Source organism: Prosopis cineraria, unplaced genomic scaffold (assembly GCF_029017545.1).
Source record: "Prosopis cineraria cultivar Desert tree isolate PC_DT_omini unplaced genomic scaffold, ASM2901754v1 PC11, whole genome shotgun sequence".
Classification (NCBI taxonomy): domain Eukaryota; kingdom Viridiplantae; phylum Streptophyta; class Magnoliopsida; order Fabales; family Fabaceae; genus Prosopis; species Prosopis cineraria.
The window spans coordinates 1,792,034-1,798,381 of NW_026555342.1; the positions used below are offsets into that span (position 1 = coordinate 1,792,034).

Consider the following 6,348-nt stretch of genomic DNA (forward strand, 5'->3'; position numbering starts at 1 on the left):
AATTTAATATTACTGAATTTATTAATACACAGGACTAACCACTACATCTGGAACTCTGTCTCCATCTGGAACTAACACAGCACTAACCACTTTATCTAGAAGACTAGAACTATCAGTCTCCGCGTGACATTTGTTAAGAAAAAAATAATCATTTAATCTTTTTAATTTTGATTAAGTTGTAATTTAATAACTAAACTTTAACTCATTCTAACTTAGTTAAATTTTAACGAAGTATCACCATTAGAGGCCATATATTCACTCTCTCTCTCTCTCTCTCTCTGTGACAAGTTTCCAACAATGGCTTCCCTTCATCCTCCATGTCCACGTTAGATGCGGAAGGAGCGGCAAGTTCTTGTCCAGCAAGGAAGAAGAAGATGGATGATAACCAGAAGGGGATGTGGCTGATGTGGAACGATGTGTGGGTTTACGTCAGTTTCTTCTTCTTCTTCAAGTGGGAAGAAGAAAAGAACAATACTTGAAGATCTCAGTGGTTATGCAAACCTGGTGAGCTCTTGGCCATTATGGGTCCTTCTGGTTGTGGCAAGTCCACTCTTCTTGATGCCTTAGCAGGTAAATGTAATTTTATTCTATTATCATATTATCTTTTTTCAAAGTAAAGGATCAGAGTTTTTGTTGTTTACAAAATCATTCGGAGAGGAAGATGATATGATGATCCTCCTCTATTCTATTTTATAAGATTTTTTTTTTCTTGAAGTGATTTGATGTTCTATAATTTAGTGAGATACATTTTAAGAAAAATAATGATTTAGTGGAATATATAATGAGGTGAAATGATAAGAAAAAAGGTCAAAATTTAGAAAACGGTGGTTTAATCAATTCATCCCATTCTTTATTTTTCTCTTAAATTTAAAACATGCTTCTAAGGTATGGTTTATACACACAAACACACACAAATATAAGTATTGGGAAATGAAAAACAATTGATAAATGATCTTGAAATGAAAAAATAGAAATGAGTATATACGTCATAAATATCTAACATATCATAATTATACCATTTTATTTTTAAATTATAAAATATTTATTATTTTTAAATTATATTTTACTTCTTATAATTATTTCCTCACTTTTTTATTTTTCTAATTTTTTTATCCCTAATATTGCTGTTATTATATTTTAATTTAGTATAAATCCATCGGAAATCTTGTTGGTAGATTTAGCGTAATTTTCTGACTTATTTTTAAACATAGTTGAAATATATAAGACGTGTATTGATCTTCACATATCATCTTTGAGAATAATAGCCTAATTTTTCTTTCAATTTCTATGAACTTAATTACAGTTATCCAGGTTAACTCTCTCTCTCTCTCGCTCTCTCTCTCTCTCTCTCTCTCGCTCTCTCTCTCTCTCTCTCTCTCTCTCGCTCTCTCTCTCTCCTCTCTCTCTCTCTCTCTCACATTTTGTTATGTTGTTCAAGTGTGAATATACTTGATGATGAGGTGATGTGAAGTCTCACATAAGATAAAATTAGACTTAATAACTCATATATAATAAAGTAAAAAAAAATTTATAAATTAAAATTTTGAAGTTTTGAATTAAATGTAGTATATCCTCCCACTATTCTTACCCCTATTTGTTCTCTTCCCTTTTTTAGACACTTGCTTCTCATTCTTAATTGTTCAACTACGAGTAAACTTGAGTCAACTTGCCACACATAGATAAATGGGATTTAATTGTTAATATACAGTAAATGAGAAGAACTTAAAAACTCTCAAGCATTAATGTTTTTATCTAGGGCATTAATAGCTAATATATTTTATCTTTCTTAATTATTCAAAATACTGAAATAATTATTATATATAACTTTAAAATATATTAATTTAATTTTAACCAATTCAATCACTTTCAAATGAACCAATATAATACTTCAACCATTTCACTGGCCAATATGATTTTATATGTTATGAAATGTGTTATTTAAAACATGACATATTTCATTGGTCATCATGAGCTTTCTTTAATTTAATTTCTTCTATACATAATTATATAAATTGAAGGAAAGTATGACTTGAATTAAATATTGCAGGGAGATTAGGATCAAACACAAGGCAAGCAGGGGAAATCCTTGTTAATGGCCATAAACAAGCATGGCTTATGAGACCTCGGTACTTATATATATAAACCTTTTCATACATATTATTAAGCCTTGTTAATTAAATGTCTATTTCATTTCTCTTATTATCTGTGCTTAATTAATTTCTTTATTGATCGTGTTTTATTAAATAATGTTAATTAAGAAGCATGAGATAATGACAGATTTTACTATGAAGGGCACGCACGCACGCATGCATATCTTATATGTTTAATGCTTCAGACTGAATATGAGTGAAGTAGCTGATAATGATTTTTTTGCCTCAATATCCACACAAAAAAAAAAGTAGCTGATGATTATTGTGTCGACTTTAATAACTCACAATAATTTATCAAAAGCATATATAATAATTTTCAAAATTTCAGTGAAACTTAACATTCAAATTCATCACCTGTTATATTGATCCAACCATATTATTTTCTCTAAAATTTGGGTAAAAAACACTACACAACAACAAAATAAGGTGAAGTAATATTGAACTTGTCAAATAACAATTTCATAATTTCATAACGCTACCAGGTTGAAAATAATTTCATAATGTTCCCCCTAAACCATTTTTGTAGGAGCAATTTTATCCTTCCGTTAAAAAACCATCAATTTCATCATTATTTGCTCACAAGGATAACTTAGAGTTTAAAGTGATAATTTGTTCATAAATTCTTTTTAAGAGTACTAAACACCTTAAAGTCTTATTAAAATAAATTTAATAAATATTATTAAAATATTATATATTTAATATTTAATAATTTAAATATTATTATTTATAAATATTAATCCAAAATTATAAATTATTTTTTAAACATTAACTGCTCAAACTAGATTTTTAAAAATTTATAGATGACTTGTAAACTGTAAATTGTGTGAAGATTTGTAAATAATAATAATAATAATAATAATAATAATATTTACAAATAAATTACATAAAAGAACCATAGGAAAAAATAGATATTAATTAAATCCCTTAAATTTCTTAGATCCTTCTTTATAATTTTTTGTCAACTAATTTCATCATAAATATTAGTGGCCCAAATGACATTAAAAGACCAAAAAGTTAAATATAACTTCAATAAGGACCAGATGATTTGAAAATAAGGATTGAAGGTCCTAGAGTGAATTTGTTTAAAACCTTTGCTATTCTATCTTATTCCATGATTTTGCAACCCCTCAAAAAAAATTTGAAAGTGAGATTCACTGACATTGTTAAAAGAAAAAATTGTCAAATATGTTATTACTACAAAAAATGATTTATTATTACCACCTTGATTTCAGGCATATGTAACACAAGATGACACTTTACTCACAACCCTAACTGTGGGAGAAGCAGTGTACTACTCAGCTCAGCTTCAACTACCAGACACAATGTCAAAGGAAGAGAAAAAGGAGAGAGCAGAGTTCACTGTAAGAGTTTACTCACAACCCTAGCAACACTGATTGCACAGGTATAAATGTTGGATCCATATATATATATATATATATAAATCACGTAAAGAAGATAACCATATATAAGCAATGATTACATATATAACTACATAACCAGTTGGCTGCTTTCATAACGAAAATGTTAATAAAGAAGTGTGGGTTTCAGGAAAGTGGGATGGTGGAGGAGAAGAAGAAGAGAGGACATGCAAGTTTCCACTCTCAGTGTATTGTTCTTACAAAAAGATCATTTGTGAACATGCGACGTGATGTAGGCTATTACTGGTTACGCCTTGTCATATACATCGCTGTGGCTCTGGGTTTGGCCACTGTGTTCTATGATCTGGGCATGAGCACTGGGTCCATTCAGGTAAGAGAGAATAATTAATATAGTGAAACATGCTTTGAGTGATCATCATTTAATGCATGCATATGATCCACTTAATGACATTTCTAACTCATAGTTTTGTTTTATTTTATCTTTGTATGTGTTATATCAGCCTAGAGGTGCACTTGTTGCGCTTGTGGCTTCCTTCATAACTTTCATGACCATTGGTGGATTACCTTCCTTTGTGGAGGATATGAAGGTGTGTATATATCCTCCAATCTTCATTAAATATTAAATTAAGATCTAAAATTCTATCAAAAAAAATTAAGAACTAAAACATGATCCCAATGATGCTAGTTGTACAAAGTAGAATTGACCTTGTACTTTTAAAACAAGGTATTAAGTTCAAATTATGTTTATTAAAAAGAACCTTGTCAGAAAGAGTTTTCCTCCATTAAACCCAAGAAAACTCTCAAATTAAAATTAGTTTATCAATAATAACAATAGGAACAAGTCTTCTCCCAAAAGGTGGGGTCAACTATATGGATTGTATGACGTCATTATATTTTATCAACAATCAAGTTTTTGAATGTATTGTCAATCAAAAAGTCTCTCATTCAACAACTTTCTTAAGTATTTTCTTTGATTTTCCCTTGCCATTCTTTACAAGGTTTAAGGTTATTTATTCCACTCTCATTATTGATGCCCCTCACGACTTTTTATGTATGTGTTCAAACTAGCTATCTCAAATAATTTTTACCTTTTCCTAAATAGATATCACGCCCACTTTTTCTTGTATATGCTCATTATTGATTTTATATTTTTGTGTATGCTCACACAACCATCTCAACATCCTTATCTTTGCTACTCTAATTTTATGCTCTTGTTGTCTCTTTAAAGTCTAACTTTCATCATCACATAACATTGTTGGCCTTGTAGCAGTTTGATATAACTTTTCCATAAGATTTCTTACAATCAAAAATAACTCTTATAACATTTCTCTATTCGAACCATATCTAGCTTATATGCTATGTGCAATATCTCCATCAATTTTAATGATTGGGTGGGTGAGATTCTAAAATTAAATTATTCTGAAAATAATGTTCTTTACAAACGGTTTGTCAAGATACCCATTGTTGGCATAGATTTGACTTGATAAGTGTCACATTGAATGGAACTGGGCTTAATAATACACAGATAAATACTAAAGAATCCGTAAACTCAAGTTTTAAAATGTTTGGTTAAGATGTGGTATCAATTCCCATCGTCCATTTGTACTCTCCTCTCATATCAGGAGTTGCTCAACTTGTGTGCTATGCAATTCTTAACAATGTTTTCCTCCGTCTCCACTGATATATGCAGGTATTTCAGAGGGAAAGACTAAATGGACACTATGGGGTGAGAGCCTATGTGATAGGAAACACATTATCTGCAATCCCATACTTATTGCTTGTCACTCTCATTCCTGGAGCCATCGCCTACTACCGCCCTGGCCTTCAGAAATCTGCTGAACACTTCATCTTCTGCTGATGCATCCTCTTTGCTTGTCTCATGCTGGTTGAGAGCCTCATGATGATAGTGGCTGGCATCGTCCCTAACTTCCTCATGGGAATCATAACTGGTGCTGGTCTTCAAGGCATCATGTTGCTTGCAGGAGGCTTCTTCAGACTTCCCAATGACCTCCCTAGAATCTTCTGGAAGTATCCTCTCTACTACGTCGCCTTCCATAGATACGCCTGTCAGGGTCTCTTCAAGAACGAGTTTGAGGATCTCATGTTTAGGAGTGTAAGTGGGAAGAGATTCTGAGTAGCAAATGGGAAGCAGAAATGAGCTATTCAAAGTGGGTTGATCTCGGGATTCTTATGGGAATGATCATTTTGTATAGAGTTGTGTTCTTGGTGATCATCAAAGGGAAGGAGATGGAGCCTGTTCTTGCTTCTATGATTTTTGGGCCTCCTAAGAGAGCTATTCAGGTCATGGCAAATCCAAATGCTACTGCTTTACATGAAGGCACTGCATAATTAACTGAAGTCCAATAAGTAATTAGAATAAGATAATATTTATATATGTTAGTGATCAATAATGTATTAGGCTCTACTAATAATATATCAGTGTGCATCTCTTACTGGTAATTAACATAATTCATGTATCTAATCCGTGTAAACTTATTGTTTATATTATTGGATTTGGATCCTCTCCCTCTCTGTATTCTCTCTCAATATATCTCTTCATATCCAATTATATTTGTCCAATTAATTATTCATTTGATTTAACGGTGTATATATTGCTAATAATGACATTAAATTAAACTAAATATAATATTCATTTAATTGCTACCACAAAAAAATGTTATGATCTTACTTTCAAGAGTTAAAGGGCAATTTAACTCCGATCATCTGGGGTCCTAAATCCATTTTTAATCCAATGTTCCCTTTCAACTTCTAAAAACAATACAATATTATCCATATCGTTAACAAAAATTAATTTTAAC

The 6,348-nt window shown here is 31.0% G+C and overlaps 1 pseudogene; it reads left to right on the forward strand.

Moving 5' to 3' along the window:
• Positions 1–317: 317 nt before the first annotated feature.
• On the forward strand, positions 318–5,878 carry LOC129285586 (ABC transporter G family member 1-like; annotated as a pseudogene).
• The last annotated feature ends 470 nt before the right edge of the window (positions 5,879–6,348 follow it).